Source organism: Physeter macrocephalus, chromosome 20 (genome assembly GCF_002837175.3).
Source record: "Physeter macrocephalus isolate SW-GA chromosome 20, ASM283717v5, whole genome shotgun sequence".
NCBI classification, from domain to species: domain Eukaryota; kingdom Metazoa; phylum Chordata; class Mammalia; order Artiodactyla; family Physeteridae; genus Physeter; species Physeter macrocephalus.
In genome coordinates, this window is record NC_041233.1 from 50,497,095 (window position 1) to 50,517,326 (window position 20,232).

General features: G+C 39.2%; 1 protein-coding gene and 1 long non-coding RNA gene across 8 annotated transcripts in view; one reads left to right on the forward strand and one right to left on the reverse strand.

Moving 5' to 3' along the window:
- The window catches only part of CPEB3 (cytoplasmic polyadenylation element binding protein 3), a 179,537-nt gene that overhangs the window by 151,191 nt on the left and 8,114 nt on the right, over positions 1 to 20,232 (reverse strand). For 3 of the 7 annotated variants that reach the window (XM_028481106.2, XM_028481098.2, XM_055080856.1), the window contains exon 1: positions 135 to 268. The exons of 1 other annotated variant lie outside the window; for it this stretch is intronic. The gene's annotated coding sequence lies outside the window, so the exon portion shown is untranslated. Of the gene's footprint in view, positions 1 to 134; positions 270 to 715; positions 806 to 3,000; positions 3,092 to 20,232 lie in introns of those variants that run through there. 3 more of the 7 variants (XM_028481100.2, XM_028481101.2, XM_028481105.2) reach the window with 3 other exon arrangements.
- LOC114484488 (uncharacterized) lies at positions 815 to 10,650 on the forward strand. The gene is made up of 5 exons (XR_003677448.2): positions 815 to 894; positions 988 to 1,089; positions 3,069 to 3,240; positions 9,472 to 9,779; positions 10,068 to 10,650. It is a non-coding gene; the product is annotated as an uncharacterized lncRNA (long non-coding RNA).

Sequence of the window (20,232 nt, forward strand, 5' to 3'; positions counted from 1 at the left end):
TTAACCAATTGCAATGCAAATCCATAATCTCCCATTTAGAAGAACAGGTCGGGCTGGGGGAGCGGGGGGTGGGGGGTGCGGGGGGGGGGGAAGCTCATGCAAGGTCTCTAAAAATACTCTGAGAGCGTCTTCACCCTTTCTGATGTCTAGGTTCCTTTTCTGTATTAGTGAGAGATGTGCTTATAAGACAGAAAGACGGCAATTTCGCCACGTCTCTTTTCCCTTCACCGGAACTCAGAGCGTTCACCCTGCAATGAGAAACCGATTCTGGTTCCTGTTTTTTCCCAAGCACCACCCCCATGTGAGAGGAGGGGGGGGGGGGGGGGGGGGGGGGGGGGGGGGGGGGGGGGGGGGGGGGAAGCTCATGCAAGGTCTCTAAAAATACTCTGAGAGCGTCTTCACCCTTTCTGATGTCTAGGTTCCTTTTCTGTATTAGTGAGAGATGTGCTTATAAGACAGAAAGACGGCAATTTCGCCACGTCTCTTTTCCCTTCACCGGAACTCAGAGCGTTCACCCTGCAATGAGAAACCGATTCTGGTTCCTGTTTTTTCCCAAGCACCACCCTCCCCTAGCTATTTGCATACGTCAATAAATACTGCTGCGTCCTTCAGCAAGGTTAAAAAGACACCGCACACGACCCTTTCTACCCCCCCACTCCGGCACTTTAAAGAAACAGAAGTCTTATCCCCCTTGATTAGCAAACTGCCTTCTTGCCTCGATAATTGTTTCATTTAGCAGCAGCGAACCACGAGGGAGGAAATCCTTGGCATTTGTTAGGAGGAGGACTCAGCTGCACAATCATTCTCTGGCCTCCCAGGAGCTGCAGCTACTCCATTTTGTTAGGAGACATTAAAACAAACAACAACAACAAGAAACACATTGTTTTTAAAGAGGTAAAAATCTACTGAAACATTTTCAAGTGCTTGCTTCTTGTTACTCTAAGGATTAGGGTTTTTCTGCTTATTCTCCAATTTTCTCGTCTCCAGTTCTGCCTCACAAGAGATTTTTTGGCATCTCAGTGGTTCAGGTCTCAACAGGAGCCTGAGAATTTCTCCGCATAGTGAAGAAATGTTCTGGTTGGATTTAAGGTCAGAGAGAGAGAGACGCGGAGGGAGGGAGGAGGGAGGGACGGAGGGAGGGGGCGGGGGACTGTGACTATGAGATGGAGTGGGGGCGGGGCTTTTAAAAAAAAATCCCTCTGAGATTTAAGTAGAAAGTCAAGATAATTCTGGGTTGCCAGATTTTTCATTTTTGAATCCTCCTGCTACTGCCTTGGTCACAAGACTTTGGCAAATTTAGAATCCATTCTCTTATCACTAGTATTAGCAATGAAAGATTATGGTTTGAAGACCCTGAATTACCAAATGCTAGCTAACGTGTTAAAAATAGCATAGTACAAAGTCCCCAATTCTCATACATTGTAATTATAGTGCATTGCCATCACTGCTTCATTTAGCCATATAAGGAGAGTATGGTATTTTCCATTTCGCACAGAAGGGCTATATTCACCTCTGCCATACAGCATGTTTTATCATTCAAGGATGAAAATAGTCATCGCTCAAAACCAGGAGATTTCCATACACATAGTTATCACTGAGTTAGCTTGTCCCTTAGAGCACATTAATTGTTTTAAATATATGAATATTACAGTGCTAAGACCCTGAAAACAAGTATTTTGAAGTGTTCAAGGAGCATATGACCAAATATACAATTATTTTTAGATGATGATTCACTATAATTGCAACAAAGTTATTAATATGTTTAATGCAGTTAATTAACTCAGATACTTGGAAAAGCATCTTTCTCAGGACACTTGTAAAGGGCATTCAGATACACACAGAAGTTCTGTCTTTGGACATTCTCACGATAATAAATGTTGTAAGATAAATGTGTTGGAAAATGTCTATGCTTCCCCTTCTCAACTATTAAGCAAAATATGTCAGACTAAGAAATGGGATTAAAAGTAGTTCTACTGTTTTATTAAAGAGTATCTTTAAAATGGTTAATCTTTCATTTCAAAGTTTCATACATAGACAAAATAGTGGGCTCGAGGAAAAGCTTCACAGCCACCTTATTCTCCTTTCTACTCCTCCCTCCCTGACCCCCACCCTAAAAAAACCCAACCCAATATAATACACATCACAAATTGCCAGCTACTACCAATAAAACCTACTTAAGATTGACTTTGTGTTCCTTAGTTCCCTTCGTCTAAAATAATGGCTTTGATCAGTACTGTAAAATATGACAAAGAGGCAAGCAGAGCTTGGATTCACAACAGCACAAAGTTCTATTGCTGCCAAAGGAAATGGACACAGAAAGACATTTTCATACTTGGTTTAAGCAGTGCTGCAGTAAACCATTATAATCTGGGATTTGAGTCTCTTCCAGTGTGCTAGAATTGTCTTTACAACAGCCATACCATCATGGCTGAAATATGCATTTGATTATAATCTTAAGATCACTCAGCTCTTCCAATGCTTGTATCAATGCTTTCTGTTAATGCCTTCAGTTTAAACTATATATCTGTGGTGGAAAAATTAATGCTGTACTATAGCAAAAACGCCAAAAAGTAAGGTAGACTCAGAATATTTGAAGGCTATAAGTAATATAAATATATTTATTAAATTAAAAAATTTTTATCATACCAGGAACACCCATTTCTCTTTTCAACATTTCTTAAAGACATAAATTTCACTGCCTGCATAAATTCACTCTGTCAAGGTCAAGACCCATCTTTAATAAATAAGACCCTTTTAAACAAAAGATAAGCAATAGATGAAAATAACACTTACAAAGTTAATATGCAATGTCAGTAACTGCTTGTACAGTCTGTTCCTTTGGGTGGGTTTTTTGTTTGTTGGGGTTTTTTTCTTTTTTCTTATTTACAGCAGAGTCCGAGAAATAGATACCTCCTTCCCCTCCCCCCACCCCACACACAATAGATCTTCCTTTACATGCAATCACCCAATCTCAAGTAACAAATTCTTAGCAGCAGTTACCTTTGAGGGTCCAGTTTTTAAGGATCGATAAAATTAAAAAGTGTACAGTATTTATTTTCTTCTTTCAGGTTGATTATGTGACCGCTCTGGCAAGAGCACTTTGACAACTGTAAGAAGAGAGGGCATGCGCACACAGGGAACTGTGGGGGCTGAAGTCCTTAGCTAGGTCCGCTGCCCGACTGGAGAATGTTCCGCTAGGAAAGGAGGAAGCCTCCAAAATACTGATTCCACGGGAAAGAGGTTGTGCCGATTACATTGTATCTTCCTAACCAATCTAAATCACGAGTTGTTAAGATGAACACGGGGGAAAATAAACCGGTTTGTCAACTGATTTAGGAGACCAGGTTAAAAGAGAAACTGGATTCTAGGACTCAAAATAAAGAAACCCAGCGGAGCTACCTTAAATGGTATTAGAATGGTAATCACTGGGTAGCCAGCAATAGGAACCCTACCACAGCAAAAGAGATGGGGTGGGGAGGAATAAGGAAGGGAGGAGGTGGACTACTAGGGAAAGATACTTAAAATCTGACCATACTTAAAAGACACATGCTTAATATTATAAAATGAAAAGTACCTTAATATTAAATATGATATAAACCTTGGAGGTCAGGTTAAAAATAGGTTTCAGTCACAAATTTTTGACATCTTATCTATCCACCAAGATTTCTTTGTATTTGAAATGAAGGCACAAATCAATTACTTCAAGATTCTATTTCATATGCTCGAAATCAACTCACCTCCTTATTTTACTTGTCAAAATGAAAGTTTACCTTGCATTATTCATACAATGATCAATCAAATAAAATTCAACTCTTTTAAGCTAAAATAGTGTTTGGTTAAACATTAAAAAAATATTTGACATGTTTAGAGTTTCACTGTATAGGGCAGTGACTTCTTTATTCAAGACAGAAAGTAGATACAGTTTCTATCTAAAATTTTTTTTTCCGGTGTACATTTTTCCTATCTTAACCTCATAACTCCAAGGCTGGAATCTCATAACATCTTATCAACTGGTATTATCTAGCTTCTGAGAGCAATAGTTCAATTACCAGTTTGCTCACATAGGCAGAAGATATTATTTCTTGTGGGATTTGTTTCAGTGCCATTCACCCAAGAGGTTCAGAGTAAATGTCAGTTGATGATTATGCTGATTGGACTTAGAACTAAAAATGTTAAGCACCATTTAAAACTGTCTTATTTCTCTATTTCCCCTCTTCACCAATTACAACTAAAGTAGTATTACCAGAGACTACCAATTTGCAGCAGTTAGTAGTCTTTGTTTCTAGTTATTTCTAAGGAAAAAAACAAAACTAACCATTTAAGAGGAAAAAATCATTTTGAATGAATCTGCCAAAAGCTCTTTTTAAAAGAACTAAATAAATTATCTTCTTATTCCTACCGTGAACTTAGCGTATATTCCCCCCCTTTTTTTTTCTTCCTCTACCTTCCTAAAGAAAGCTTTACCTCTGCCAACGTGCTATACTAACCATATTCATTACAGAGTCTGTAAAGATCAACTCATGGCTAATTCTTATTCCTGAATACTTCCCTAACCTACCAAACTTGTACATTTTCAAGTACTTCAATTAAGTTAAAAAACAGTTCCCTCATAAAACCCTTATAAAGACTTGTTTTAAGAAATAAATTTTTAAAAATTATTTGAAATTAATATGTCAAGACTTTATTGGTAAAGTAGAAGTTCTTAAGTTATGCAGGTGTGCTTGAAAATGGTTTACCTGGGCATTTATCAATCCACCTGACGCCAAGTACAGGTCTACTAATAATTCTCACAATGAAGAAAAATAAACTTTGGCCTCTGACCCTTTGATAAATGACAATAATTAGCACAGCCCATACTTAACATAATTTTATTGTATTTGAAAATGAACTATCTCTGCTCCTCCGCTCCTAAAATGAGCAGTCAAATTTAAAAGAAAATGACTCATATATACAAAGGTGTAAGTAAATACCAAGCAAACAATAAATTATAGGAGGACCCCTAACAAAGACAAAGAACTTCTCTACAGAAATCTTGTTTTTTATTTAACCAAAAAGGAAGCATTTTCTGAAATTTTGTCTTTAGGTCACAAAGCTTAACCATAGACCCCTTTTGAATAGTCATGGAAGGCTGTAAAAATAGAGATTGCACTTGCAAAGTTAATTCATTGAGATATACATGGGTCAAATACATTTTTCTAGGCTTCCTTCTTTCCTTTCTTTCCCTGCTTACATCTCCAGCACAATGCTTATGAGTCCCGGGTAGTTGGTGGTTGCTCCATGTACCCTTGCTGATAAGTGAATAAATGGATAAATGAATGGATGGATGAAGCATAGTTTTTGATTATCTAAAACAGCCAAGGTTTGGGACTTCCCTGGCAGCCCAGTGGTTGGGACTCAGTGCTTCCACTGCAGGGGCGAGGGTTTGATCCCTGGTCAGGGAACTAAGATCCCACATGCTGCGCAGAGTGGCCAGAATAAATAAATAAATAAAGTTCATTTAAAAAATAAAAATAAATAAAACAGCCAAGGTTTGAGTAAGTATTAAATTATCCTCCATTTACAAGAGCAATTACTTTTTCATCAGCTGCAAGAATGGGAAGTGTTATAAAACAGAGCACAATTCTGGACCTTTATGATGCTCAGCAGTATGCAGATCATTGGATTATCATCATGAAATAACATTCATTAAGTACTAAGTGAACAGGAACTTTGTTCCATCTAAGAGTTTACAATCTAATAAAGACACACACCCTACCCCTCCACAAAAACTGCTTCATTAAGTTCACAATAGCCATTCAGAGCTAAGTCCAAAGGATGTTTTGTTAGTCTTATCTTGCTTGACCTTGCAGCAACACTGACATAACTGACCACACTTTCTAGATATACCTTCTTCCCTTGGCTTCCTTCATGCTGTCCTTTCTTGGTTTTCTTACATTTGGAGTTTTACTCGCTTGCCCACATGTGCACACACACGCTCTCTCTCTGTCTTCTTTGCTAACTGACTTTAAATATTGATTTCCTCAGGGCTCTGTCCTAGGCCCTCTTCTCATCTCACTTCATTTGAATGGCTTTCCCAACTAAAAGGAAAGGACCAGGCCTATCTTTATTGACAGCTATATTCCCAACATCTATCACTGTGCCTAGCACATAATAAATAGGTATTCAGGAAATATTTGTTGAATTAAATTTACATTTGTATGCAAAGGGCAAGGATGCCAACACACTCTAGGTGGCAAAAAATAAATAAACCTAGAGGGACTTACACCACCAGATATCAAGATCTATTATAAAGCTATAATAATTAGATTGTGTGGTTATTGGCACAGGATAAGCAAATAGACAAATGGACCAAAAAGTCCAGACACAGATCCACATATGTATGTATAGTTGTTAAGAAACTGTGGACCAAAACCACCCACCTTGGCCAGGCACGATGATAACCGCTTGCCTGAGTTGTCTCACGACAAGAGGTCCCGATAAGGAACATGGTGCTGCCTCTAAAAACTAACCGGGAGAATTCGGGAGGGGCTAAAAGAGGGAGGAGACGACCCACCTCCCAGACTCCTTCACGCTGGAATCCATCTTGGCTGAGATGCACGTGCCACCAGGAAGGGCCCTGAGTCAAACTGTGGGCCAGAGATGATTGGCCAGAGACAACCCAGAAACTAACCCCATTACCATAAAACCTAAGACTGTGAGCCACGTGGCAGAGCAGTTCTCCTAGGCTGCCTTACCCTGCTGCTCTCCGCCTGGGTTGCCCTTTCCAATAAAGTGCCTTGCTTTGTCAGCGCATGTGTTTCCTTGGACAATTCATTTCTGAGCGTTAGACAAGAGCCCACTTTCAGGACCTGGAAGGGATCCCCCTTCCTGTAACATGGTGACCAGATTTAGGAAAACAGTAACATTGCAGTAGTGAAAGGATGGTCTTTTCAATAAAGGATATTGGAGTCAACTGAATATCCATATGGCAAAAAAGAGACCTTCACCCTTATCACACCATACACAAAAATCAATTCCAGATGGATTGTGAGTCTAAATGTAAAAGGTAAACAATAAAGCCTTTAAAAGAATATTTTCATGACATTAGAGCAGGCAACAATTTCTTCAACAGGTCACAAAAGCAATAACTATAAAGGAAAAATTTAATAAATTAAACTAAGTAAATGAAGAACATCTGTTTACCGAAAGTCAGAGTGAAAAATCACAGAATGGGAGAAATATATGCTATATATATTTCTTTTTCAACAAAAGACTTGTAAGTCAAATATATAAAGGACCCTTACAAATTAATAACAGTGAACATCCCAAATAAAAATGGGCAAGAGACTCTAACGAAAGATATTCAAATGGCCAAAAAGCACATGAAAAGGTGCTCTACATCACTAATAATCAAAGAAATACAAAATACAACCAGAATGGCTAAAATTGGAAAAGGCAGACAATACCACACATTCACAGGATGTGGGGTAACTCATTCTCAGACACTGCTGATGGAAGTATAATTTAGTATAACTATACAACCACATTGCAAAACTATTTAGTAGTATCTATTAAAGCAAACATTCACACACCTTATGACCCAGCAATACTGCATCTAGATATATACCCAATAAAGATGCAAACATATGTTCACCAAAAGACATGTTCAAAACATTATTGATAATAGCCCAAACTTGGAAACAACCCAAATATCCATCTACAATAGACTGAATAAGTAAATCTGTGATAGAATCATATAATGGAATATCATAAGGCAAAAACAATGAATAGACACCAACTCTATAAAACAACCTAGATGAACTGCATGAATACAGTGCTGAGTGAAAGAAGCCTGACACCTAAGAATATATAATATATGATTCACTTTATATAAAGTTCTAATAAAACTAATTTATGGGCTAGAAGGCAGCATGCTGGTAACTTCTGCAGAGCAATAATGATTGATAGGGGATATAAAAGGGGGCTGCAGGGGACAGGAATAAAGACGCAGATGTAGAGAATGGGCTTGAGGAATTGGATGTAAAATAGATAGCCAGTGGGAAGCAGCCGCACAGCACAGGGAGATCAGCTCTGTGCTTTGTGTCCACCTAGAGGGGTGGGATAGGGAGAGTGGGAGGGAGGGAGACGCAAGAGGGAGGAGATATGGGGATATATGTATATGTATAGCTGATTCACTTTGTTATAAAGCAGAAACTAACACACTATTGTAAAGCAATTATACTCCAATAAAGATGTTAAAAAGGGGGGGGGGCGCTGCAGGGATGCTGGTGATACACTTTTTTTTTTTTTCTTTTTTCTAATTTGGCTGCACCGGGTCTTAAATTGTGGCATGAAGGTTCTTAGTTGTGGCACGCGGGATCTAGTTCCCCGATCAAGGATCGAACCCGGGCCCCCTGCGTTGGGAGTGCAGAGTCTTAACCGCTGGACCACCAGGGAAGTCCCTACTCTGTTTCTTGAACTGGACACTGTTACACAAGTGTATTTACTTTAAAAATTCAGAAAACGGACATGATTTTTGCACTTTTCTACATTTTTGTTATACTTTCTTTAAATTTATAAAACATATACATGTATTTGTAAAGGTTAACTATCTTCTCTAAAGTAAAGAGGAAAAAATAGCACAATCTGGCCAAATAGGGAGGGGAGCCTTAAGTCTGGGTCATCTAAGCTAGAGAAATAAACTGGGGAGTTCCTATGTGCCAGACTTGTATCAGAGGCACTAAGTGCAAAGATGAAAAAAAGCCTAAATCCCTTGACTTCAAAGACCTCACAGCCTAAGGAAGGAAAAATCATTATGGTCAACTATGGTAAATTAGATATCCCCTAAGTAATCTAGAAAGCTTTTAAGATCTTAAAGCTTTTAAGATCTAGAAAGCTTTTAAGATCTTAAAGCCTAAGGCAATTTACTAGCAGGAAGTCCACCTCCTCTGAGTAAGGACCTGTTAAGCAATTCTAGATCAGACTGTTTGAGAACGGAACAAAAGAAAGGGAGCAAAAGGGGAGCCAGGTGAGTCAGGTATGGTTTGGTGGGCACTCTGAAGAGCACCTGGGGTTCTTTATGTTTCTTGCTTCTCTGTCCATTAGTTTTTATTTCATTCAGCAATTTTATGAAAAACCTCCTAGCCACAAAGTAGAAATTCCAAAACTTCACCTGCTTTTTTACTGACCTTGTCTCTAACCTCTAAGAGAAAACAGGATATTAGTAATTTCCTCAATTTCTCAGCTGCCCACCCTCTCTTTACAAACTTATCTACATCCCCACGCATACTTGCTTTCCTCCTACCTCAGAGGAAGCTGAGTTCCCCTACAAGTCCACACTAATCCCTCCATCTTTAGTCTAGAGTTCATTCCATCTAGTTTCCTTGAGACCTAGTTCATTAGTTAATTATGTCCAACTTTCTCCTTCCCATTCCAGCCTGGCCATTTGAAAGAAACCGCTAAATCCAAGCTTTACTTCTTTCTCCCTTCCAGTTGACTCCACAAACTTACTGCATCTGGCTTCTGCCTCTACAATCCTGCCAAAATTGCTCTTGCTACTGATCTTACTCAAATCACCAATGACCAACTGACACCTTTTCAATTCTTATTTTATTTGCCATTTATCCTTCATAAAACACTTGCATTAGGCAGAATTCTAAGATGGCCTCCCAAGATTCCAAGCTAGAAGGAAAACAGGGACCTTAGTCCTACAAAGGCAATTCTGCCAACAATAAGAATGAACCTGAAAGTGGATTGGACACCCTAAACAGAGAACCCACAGTCATGCTGACTACAGAACCGTAAGTTAGTAAATGAGTGGGTTTTTTTTTTTTTTTAAGCCATTAAGCTTGTGGTAATTTGTTACAGATCAGGAGAAAACTAACACAACAGTACTCCATTGTTTTTGAAGGCACTGCTCTCCTGGTTCTTCACTTCTGAAGTTTCTTCTCCAGTCTCTTGGTCACTAAATACAGCTTCCCCCTGGGAAGCAAAGACTTCAGAGAAGCAAACCCTACCTAGCTAATGTTTTAAGTTGTTCTTCAAATCTCCTGACAGTTTCACCATTTCACTTTAAATGCTGTTCACAGGTTGCCCTCATTAAATTGGAATCAACAGGAACCTCTCAAGGAGCTGCCTTAGAAGTATCACCAGCTTCCACAATTTCAACTTCCAACCGGAAAGTTTTAGCTACAGCTTTGAGCATTTTCCTAAGAGCATTCCAACTGCCTGCTGGACATTTCCATGTTCAAGTTTTACCGTGTCACTCATCATTCTCTATGGGACAAGAGCAAACATTTACCCTAGTATTTAGGGTTCTCTCCTTCTAATCCCAACCTATATTCTCAGATAGCATTGATCCCACTTCTCCAGGCAAATTGGTCTACTTGTGGTCCTGAACCTTGCTAATGTTACCGATCCCATATGGCATACCCTCCTCATCCTTTCTACTTATCCTAATCGCTCCTTTCTTCAGGGCCCAGTTCAAACACCAGTTCCTAAAAACAGCATCTATCTGTACCACACATTTATAGCTTTGCATTTCTATTTACCTTTTCTGGTATAAGTATGTTAATTCCCCAGCTAGAACTCTAAGCTTCTTGAGGGAAGGCACTGGAACTTTGCCTTTGTTCTTCCTCAAAGTCAGGTAGAGTATCCTGCAGGGAGCCTAGTAATTAGAGCCAACATTTATTGCGCATATACTGTGTGCCAAGTGCTTTCTACTTATTAGTTCATTTAATCCATGTAATAAACCTATGAGGTAAGTACTGTTATTGTCCCTAATTCGAGATAACAAAATGGAAACGTAGAAAGGTGATTTACCTGGCCATACAAGCAGGTCCTCTTGTCCTACTTGATCTAAACAGCCTAGCAGATAGCTTGGGCTTCAGAGGTGTGAAAAGAGGGCAAATTACGGTTCAGCAAATTTTCTTTCTCCCCTTGACACAAAGCTTTTATACAATGACCTTTGCCTGAAAACCAAAGATAAATTCTAACCAAAGGATTCCAAATTCCACCTATGGGGAAGACCCAGTCCCACTCCAGGGTGTTCTAAAAACAACATGATTGTTTCCAAGAGGATGAATCATCCAAAGAACTGATTTTAGTCTTATATCTAGAGAGCAAGGCTGGTCCAAGCCTGAAAATGATGGAGAAAATCTTTCCTGGCCACAATCTCTACAGAGGTACACAATAGGTGTTGTACGAGTTAACGAGTCACCAGGATCATCAGAACCAAAGGGAAGGGCAATGGTCAGAATGTCTACCCAAGTCACTCTTGGATCCTGGTATTTGAAATCAGGTAGTGTTTGTGTGATATCGGTGCTTTACATTCACAGAGGGGATTAGACGTTACCAAACTCCTTCAACTTATTATCTCACTTGATATTAACAGCCCTGTGCAGTGGAAAGACAGCACAGACAGGGCCCTTGCGTTTCCTTCTGCAGTGCACCAGAAGGCTGGCCAAGGAGGCTAGTAGAGACTGAAATCTACATGCTCTGGTCACCAAGCTCATGAACCTTCGTGGCAGAGCTGCTTCTGCCTGGAGGAAAAGGCATCTTTTCCTAATTTCCACAAAGGGACTGTATGAATAGGTGACAGCAACAAGGATGACTATAAAGCTAGAAAAATAAAGAATAAATAAAGATGTTGAAACCCAGGCTCAGAGATGTTACAAGATATAGTTAATAACTGGTGGATCCAAGATTAGAATTCAAGTCTTCCAACTTACTAGTTATAGTTTGCATGCTTTTTCAACTATACTACAAGTCTCCCATTGGTTCAGTTTAATGTAGGCTATCTCTGTCTTCTCATGTGGCAGACTGGTATCCTCAGTACTTTGCTCCAACCAGTGGAAACAAAGTCCAGAGCTTTTTGGTGTTGTTCTGTCCTGAAGCCACAGCTGTCCTCTTACTGAAGAAGCTGAGAAACAGATATGTGTGCCAACTGTACCAAAAGGGATACTTTAGATGGATCTCCTACCACTTTTGGAAAAACAAATTAGACCACCTGTCCTAATGTTATGGATCATACATCATCACAGTGGCAGAGAGTCAACATTATTAATATTATGGGAGGTGGTGTGTGGAAAGGCCATAAGGTATGAAATCCAATTATCTAAATTTAGATACTAGCATTACCACTTATTAGCTGCCTGGCCCTAGGAGATAACAATAACAAATATTCATTGAACACATACTATTTGCCATACCATGTACTTTGTTTACATGAATAATTTCACACAATCCTAAGAGGTATGTATCTTCAGTACTCCCATTTCACAGATGAAGATATTGAGGCTCTGGAAAGTTCAAGTAACTTACCCTAGGTTACACTGTTGGGAAGTGGAGAAGCCAGGTTTCAAACCCTAGCAATATGACTCTAAAACCCATGTTCTCAATTTCTTAGCCTTTGTTTCCTCTAGAATAAAATAGAGATAATAATAACAGCTGCCCTACCCAAGTAATCAGAATTATATTAGCATGTACAAGGGCATTTTCAATAAACTGTAAAGCAGTAAAGGTCAATGTATGAAATCCAAAGCTAACATTGACATGCAGATGGGTTTATCTGGAAGGTCTACACAAGTACAGATTTCCTTGTCTCCTTTCCACTTAATATTAGGAGTCAAATGAGTTGTGTTAAGACCATGCTTCTTCGAACAACAATGATCTTGCTCCCACACATTTCTTACCTCACCCCTTTCCATATCCTGTGTTCCTACTTATGGAAGCAAAATACAGTGGGACATATCCTTAAACTGCTAGAGGGTACAGATTTTATTGTTCATTAGTTTCAACATCTGTAGCTTTAGAAAATTTCTCCACCACCTGGCAATGATGATGATGATATTTATACTAACTGATCACTTATTTATGTAGGCATCTAAATAAGCATTTTACATGCCTTATCAGTTAATCCTCAAAATAATCCTAAAAGATAGAAGCTGTCATTCTTCTCATTTTTCAGATAAGGAAACCAAGGTTTAGAAAGACTAAATAATTTGCCCAAGGTGACATAACTAGTGGATGAATAAGCTCAGGTCTATTTTGACTCCAAAACTCAAGCTCTACAGCTTAACTCTTATCCCTCACATCTTGCCACACCCAGAGGACAGTGCCCACATTTTCTTTACAATCACTGCCTCCCATTGCTTTATTTTTATTTTTTTAATTAATTTATTTATTTGGTTGCACCAGTCTTAGCTGCAGCAGGCAATGCCTCCCATTGCTTTAGTAACCATATTTTTCCTACCAAAAGTCAAAACATGTGGCCTGACCATGTGAAATAATTAAACTCTAGAAAAATCCAGGACCTGTGCTTATTGGGCTTTTACCTTCCTCCCTCATACCTGATCACCTAGAACAAGCCCTATTCACATTGTTCTTGGCTTCTCTTTTGAGCTCAGGCCTGGTTCTTCTTAGTGTTAAATCCATCTCCCAAGCAGAGGCCTCCCCTAAACTCTTCACCCAAAAGCCTCAGAGCCTCGTAGAAAATGTGACCTCGACCAATCTTACCACCCTAAAAAATTCCTCTCGCAAAAGATGAAAAGAAACGGTTTTTTTCCTTTTTTCTTTTTTAATATAAGTTGTCCTTGAGACATCCCTTTGAAACATCCCACTCGTCTATCAATGGGCTTTCCCAGGGAAAGCAAGGAAAAGGAAAAGAGAAGTTTATCTGTTCTCTTAAGGGAGAGGCATTGTTTGGCCTCTCCATTCTAAAGTAGCTCTTTATTGCAGTTTGCACTGTAGGTCCTCTCAGAGAGGATAAAAAAAAAGCAGAAGACCTAAACTTCATATGCAGAAATAATCTGGAAATTCACTCATTCAACACATTTATTGAGCACCAACTATGCAGTAGGCTCCGAACATTTACTATTGCTCTCTTCCATCTAAATGCAAGATCAAGAATACTCAAAAGTAGTATACAAGAAAGAAAAGACCTTTCTACATGGGGGAAGAGGGGGAATGGTTATTGAAAAAATAAAAAGTAAGAAATATCAGATAAGTGCTGTAAAGAACAAAAAAGGTGATGTGATTGAGAGAATCTGGTAAGATATTTACATTAGGTAGTCATTAAAGGCCTCAATGATGAAGTGACACCTGAATCAAGTTCACACCTGAATTAAAAGGACCCATCCATGTGAAGACTGGTAGTGGAGGACGCAAAGGGAACAGCTAATGTGAAGATCCTAATGCAGGAGGGATAAGCCTTTAAAGCAGAAGTTGGCAAACTTTTTCTGTAAAAGAGCCACATAGTAAATGTTTTAGGCTTTGCAAGTCACACAAGGTCTCTTGTTCCATATTCTTCTTTTTGTTCCTGTTGTTGTAGTTGTTTCACAATCCTTTAAAAATGGCAGTATAAAAATAGGCCTCTAGCAAAATTTGGCCCCTCTTAGTTTTCTGACTCCTGCTTTAGAGGAACATCTAATCTATTGTAGCTAGAGTAAACAAGGAGAAAGTGGTACAAGATGAAGTCTGAGAGGTAGTCAGGAGCCATATGGTATAGTGCCTTTTAGGTTAAATTAAGATTTGGGGTTTTTTTTCTAAGTGTGATGGGAATCCCCTGGAGAGTTTTAAGCAGGGCAGTGACATGATCTGATTTATGCTTTAAAAAGGCCATCGTGGTTCTGTGTGAAGAACAGAATGTGGTGGGGATAAGAGTGGAAAGAGAAAGATAGTTGATTAGGAGGCCAGCTATTGTATCATCCAGGCAGGAGAGAACGAGGAGGGTGATGTTAGAGACAGAAAGAATTGAACAGAGGGGAACTAAACACTCTCGATGAAAGCTCTATGTATCACTGAGAAACAAAAACACAGAAGAATTCTTGAAATTTTACTTTAAAATCAAAAGAGTACTATAAAGAGCTTGACTAACAGAAAAATCTTGGTTACTCAAAATTTTAGCAATATTTTGACATGTTTGATTTATAGATATTTGACCTTCAGGAAGATCATCTTTTCCTCTCTCTGAATCATTTCCTCTAATGAAATGATTCAGTTTCTCCTCTGGTCCCTGACACTCATTATTCTCCCCATTTCATTTACATGTATTATGAAGTATACTGAGATTGTTCCTCTCATTTCAGAGTACACTGCAGTCAACCAAAAGAGCCAAACTGTTTGCTCTTTTAAAATCAGAGAAACTTCCAACTTCCCTTGGCAACTTCACCATGATGAGGAAGTTGTAAATGTAGGTGGTTCTCACTCTACCCAAACTCATTTTCTTATTCTTTCTTTGATAAAAATGAAGCTGAGTTTTTGAAAATTCATCAAGGTGTACATTTAATTTGGGCACTTTTGGGGTATATTTGGGGGAGAAAACAAAAACAAAACCAAAACCCAGACACACACACACACACAGAGGTTCCAATGATGGCAACCTTTAGAGAGTAGGCAGATTAGATAGTGTCATAGGTTAGGTTCCTTGGAGATAGATTCTGAGACCAATTTCAAGCAAGAGATTTACTGAGGCAGGACGCAACTGGCAAATACCTCTGCAATGCAATGAGGAAGACCGGGAGAGTCAAAGGGAGACACTGACCCCAAAGTGGTTGCCACTTGGCCAATACCTGTGGTAGCTGAGACAGGTCCCTCAGACTTGTCTTCAAATAAGGCAAGGAAGCTGGGTCTTTGCATCTTAAATCAGCCACTCACTGGCTGTGGGCCAGTGAGGCATAACCTGGGAGGATAACCTAAAGTGAGGCAGTTCCCTGCAACCTAAGGCAACACTCAGCAAAAACAAAGCTTTCCATCATCAGGAACTAAAATTCCCAGCAGCTGAGGGAGGAGTACATTACCCATGAAGAGAGGATCTGGATTGGGGCACCACAGTACCCACTACAGAGGGATACTCAGGTGTTCTCATATAGTCATTTTTATTGTTTAATATGAATCAAGGCAGTATTTTAACATGGGTTTATAGTATTTTTATTAAAATACTCTAGTACTTTTTAGTATACCAAACATACTAATCAGCATGGCAATTGGTATTTACCACATAATACAGTATTTTACCACTTAAAGCATTTTTATTAAAAATAAATAGAGACCATTTTCAAATGTTTAGGAACATACTCTCAAAAAATACTGCTGGAAAAGTGACTCAAGTGCCATTTCAACTGTGTACCTTTTTGCAGCTGATGATTAAACCTGAATCATTTTTGACTCTTCCTCCTCCCTTAACAAGTCCTATGGCTCCTTCCATGATAAGACTCCTCCATCTATCCTTTTCTGTCACTGCCACCAATTCTGGTCCCCACCTTCATCTCCTCAAAGTTAAAACATCTCCTGTGTCCAGTTTCATCCACGTTGTGTTGGTTTTTTTTTGGCAGGGGGGATGCTCCATTGCATGACTTGCATTAATTACTCAGAGTCATTGAAAATCTGTGCAAGGTACCAGGGAAATAATATTGAGCAAAAAAAGACAGTCCCTACATCTTTTATGAACATTAATTTCTAGTGAGTGAGAGGGACTTTAAACAGTAAACTCCATGATAATTTCATGGCAGTTGTGATAAAAATGCTATGAAAAAGTACCAGATGTTATGAAACCATACAATGTTGGGACCTGGATTAGGGGGTCAGGGAGGGGTTTTCTAGAGTAAGTAAAATGAGCCTTAAAGAACAAAAGGATAAAGTTCAAAGGAAGTATGCCCCATGCAAAGAGAATACCATGCTTCTTCTTACCGTCAATATCTGAAGAGGAGGAAGCATGGTGTATTCAAGGAACTAAAGAAGAAAGCCAGTAGCTAGCATGCTAGAGTTCAGGGTTCATTTGGGAAGCTGGAAGGAGGTGGGGAGTAAAGTATTGCAAGATAAAGTAAGTGAGGGCAATGCAAAACCATTAAAAATGGGGTTTTATGTCTGCACACCAAGGGGGGAAAGCGGCAGGGGGGGTGGGGGTGGTGGTGGGATGAATTGGGAGACTGGGATTGACATATATACACTAATATGTATAAAATGGATAACTAATAAGAACCTGCTGTATAAAAAAATAAAATAAAATTCAAAAATTCAAAAAAAAGGGGTTTTATTTTACTTTTAATGTTTCACTTTGAAATAATTTCAGAATTTAAAAAATGTTACAAAAAAGAATTTCCCTCCACTTTTCACCCACATTCTCCAAATGTTCACATTTTAAATGACCACAGTATAATTATCAAAATCAGAAAATTAACATTGATTCAGTACTATTATCTAATTTACAGACCTTATTTTACCAACTGGCCAACCAATGCCCCTTCTAAGAATCCAACCAAGAATCACACATTGCATTTAGTTGTCATGTCTCCTTAGTCTCCTTTGATATGGGACAATTCCTCAGTATTTGTCTTTCATGACCCTGACACTATTTTTTTTTTGGCCACGCGACACAGCATGCAGGATCTTAATTCCCGACCAGGGATCAAACCCACACCCCCTGCATTGGAAGCATGGAGTCTTAACCACTGGACCACCAGGGAAGTCCCCTGACCTTGACACTTTTGAAGAACACTGGCCAGCTATCTGGTAGAATGTCCCTCAATTTTGGTGTCTCTGATGTTTCCTCACGATCAAATTCAGGTCATGCATTTTTGGCAATAATACCACAGAAGTCATGTTGTGTCCTTCTTAGTGCATCATTCCCAAAGGAACATGATGTGGATATGCCCCATTGTGGTAATGATAACTTTGATCACTTGGTTAAGGTAGTGTCTGCCAGATTTCTCCACTGTAAAGCTACTATTTTTCCCTTTCTACTTAAACATCTTGGGGAAGATACTTTCTGACTATGTGAACATCCTGTTTATCAACATACTTTCACCCACTAATTTTAGCATCCATCAATGATTCTTGCCTATATCAATTATTCCTGTGGTGTTTGCAAGTGGTGATTTGCTATTTTCATCAATGCTTCTAATTAGTTGGAATGCCACTATAAGGAAGAGTTTTTCCTTCTCCCCTGATTTATTCATTTATTTTTAACAGCATAGACTCACAGATTCATATTTTATTCTACAGGTTATAATTCATTATCATTATTTATTATGTTACTCAAAATGTCCCTGATTTGGCCATTGGGGTCCCTTCAAGTTGACTCCTAGGCCCTTTTGACATGGCCCCATCATTTTTCTGGCACATCCCTACTTTCTGGCACTGCAGATGTTCCAGGTTCATGTACTTTTCCTTTCCTACTAGTCTAGGATTAGCAGTTTCTCCAAAGAGCCCTTGTTCCCTCTACTGGAGATAGCACTAGGTATACTCATTGGTTCTGGGGTATAACTGCCTTAGGCCCTCTCAGCAGATAGAGCCAAAAGCATATGTATGCACACATCTGTGTGTGTTTATCTATGTATGTATATCTATAAAATCATGAGTTTGTATCGATACTTCCAATTCCAAACATCTCAGGGTTCATTCTCGCCTTAGAAGTGTCTCTCCCTTTTAAAAATTCACTAAATATTTACTGAACACCTGCCAAGGGCCAGGCTCTGTGCAAGGCACTGCGGATACAATAGTGAACAAAACAGGTATGGTCCTGGCCTGCCCTCATGAAGCTTAGAAGGCATAATTCATGGATTATTCCCCTTTTCTCCAAATTGCTAAATTTATGCTTTCTACTGGCTCCTTCTCACCAGGATTTAAACAGGCCACAGAAGGACTTCAAGCAGGTAACATGAGCAGTTGTACATTTCTTAACAAGTCATTCTACTTGTGAATCGAAGGAAGAAAAGAGTAAACTGGAGAGGCCAATTGTCAAATCAGTTGAAGAGGGATGAAAGCAAAGGTGGGGAGACCAATTATGAGACTAGTAAGTAGTCCAAGGTAAGAGATAACAGGCAGCTGGACTGGGGTGAAGGGAGGGGGCAATGGAAAAAAATAAATGGATTTGAGAGATATTTAGGAGATAAATGGACCACACTTGGTGACTGACCGAAGGGTAGGGGGATGAGGTAAGGGAGACGGATGACTCAAGGAGGACGCCTAGGTTTCAGGGAGTGTGTGCAGATATACTGGCTCAGGTTTCCATATATTATAAATATATGACAATATGTCTCTTCCATTAAATGGTAAACAACCTGATGACAAGAACAGACTAACAATGTATTATTCATATATTTGTATCCCCAGTATTCCCACAGTGTCTGGTACATAGCTGGAGTTCAAGAACTTGTGTTGAATAAACAAATAGGTGATCCTTCTCAGACTTACCGAGTTGAGATTTCAGCTGTAGGGTGTCAGTTAGTTATAATACCTTCATAAAAGCCTAAAACTCTTTTAGTAGAGGAAAATGACTTATACTGAAAATCTATTCTCCCAAAAGACTATATCCTGGTCTTTTAGTTTATTACATACACTTTCTCTTCTATCATTAATTCATCTTACCGAAGAGGTAAAACCCAGAAGCTATAAAATAGAGGTAAACATTTGACTATAACAATGAAATTTCACTTCACTCTATCAGACTGCCAAAAATTAAGACCTATTAAGAGCCTATTCCTGGCAAGGGGTGGGGGTAAGGGGAAGCCTCTGTTTCCTCACCTCCCAAATGAGGCTACGTGGATTAGGTGAAGTGTTTTTAGACTCAAGCAGGCATTTAGTAAAGATTGACACTGCCTTTCTCTTTACATATCCATATACTCCTCCTTCGAGACCCAATTTAAACCACTCCTCCACTAGGAAGCCTGCCCAGACCCACCTTCAAACCACTCCTCCACTAGGAAGCCTGCCCAGACCACTCCAATATGCAGCAACTTCTCTTCCCTTCTCTGAGCTCCTGGGGTACCTAAAATTCTTCAGAAATTAATCATGGATAGTTCTGTGATTGCTCTTGCAATACAGCACTTTCTTCTTTACTTGTTATTTAACTATCACATATTCATACACTGTTCTCCAGTGAAGTCAGATATACCTGGATTCAAAGGTCAGCTATGCCACTTATTTGCTATAATTTCATCTCTCCAGTGTTCAAGTTCTTATCTGTGATATGAGAGACACAGCCATCTATCTGATAAGGTCATTGTTAGGGTTTGAGATAATGTGTATATAGGGCCCAGCACATGCCACATATTAGGTGTTCAATAACTAGATGCCAACAGGCACTCGTTAAGGGCAGCTGTCAGATCTTTTTCAAATGTCAATCCCCTCCCAGATACAGCACCTCACAGAGTGCCTCACACATGGCTGCTGCTTGATATTTTATTTACTTATATTCCACCTTGTCCAAAAAGGACCTAAGGCAGGTAGGTGTTCAACAAATATTTGTTGAATGAT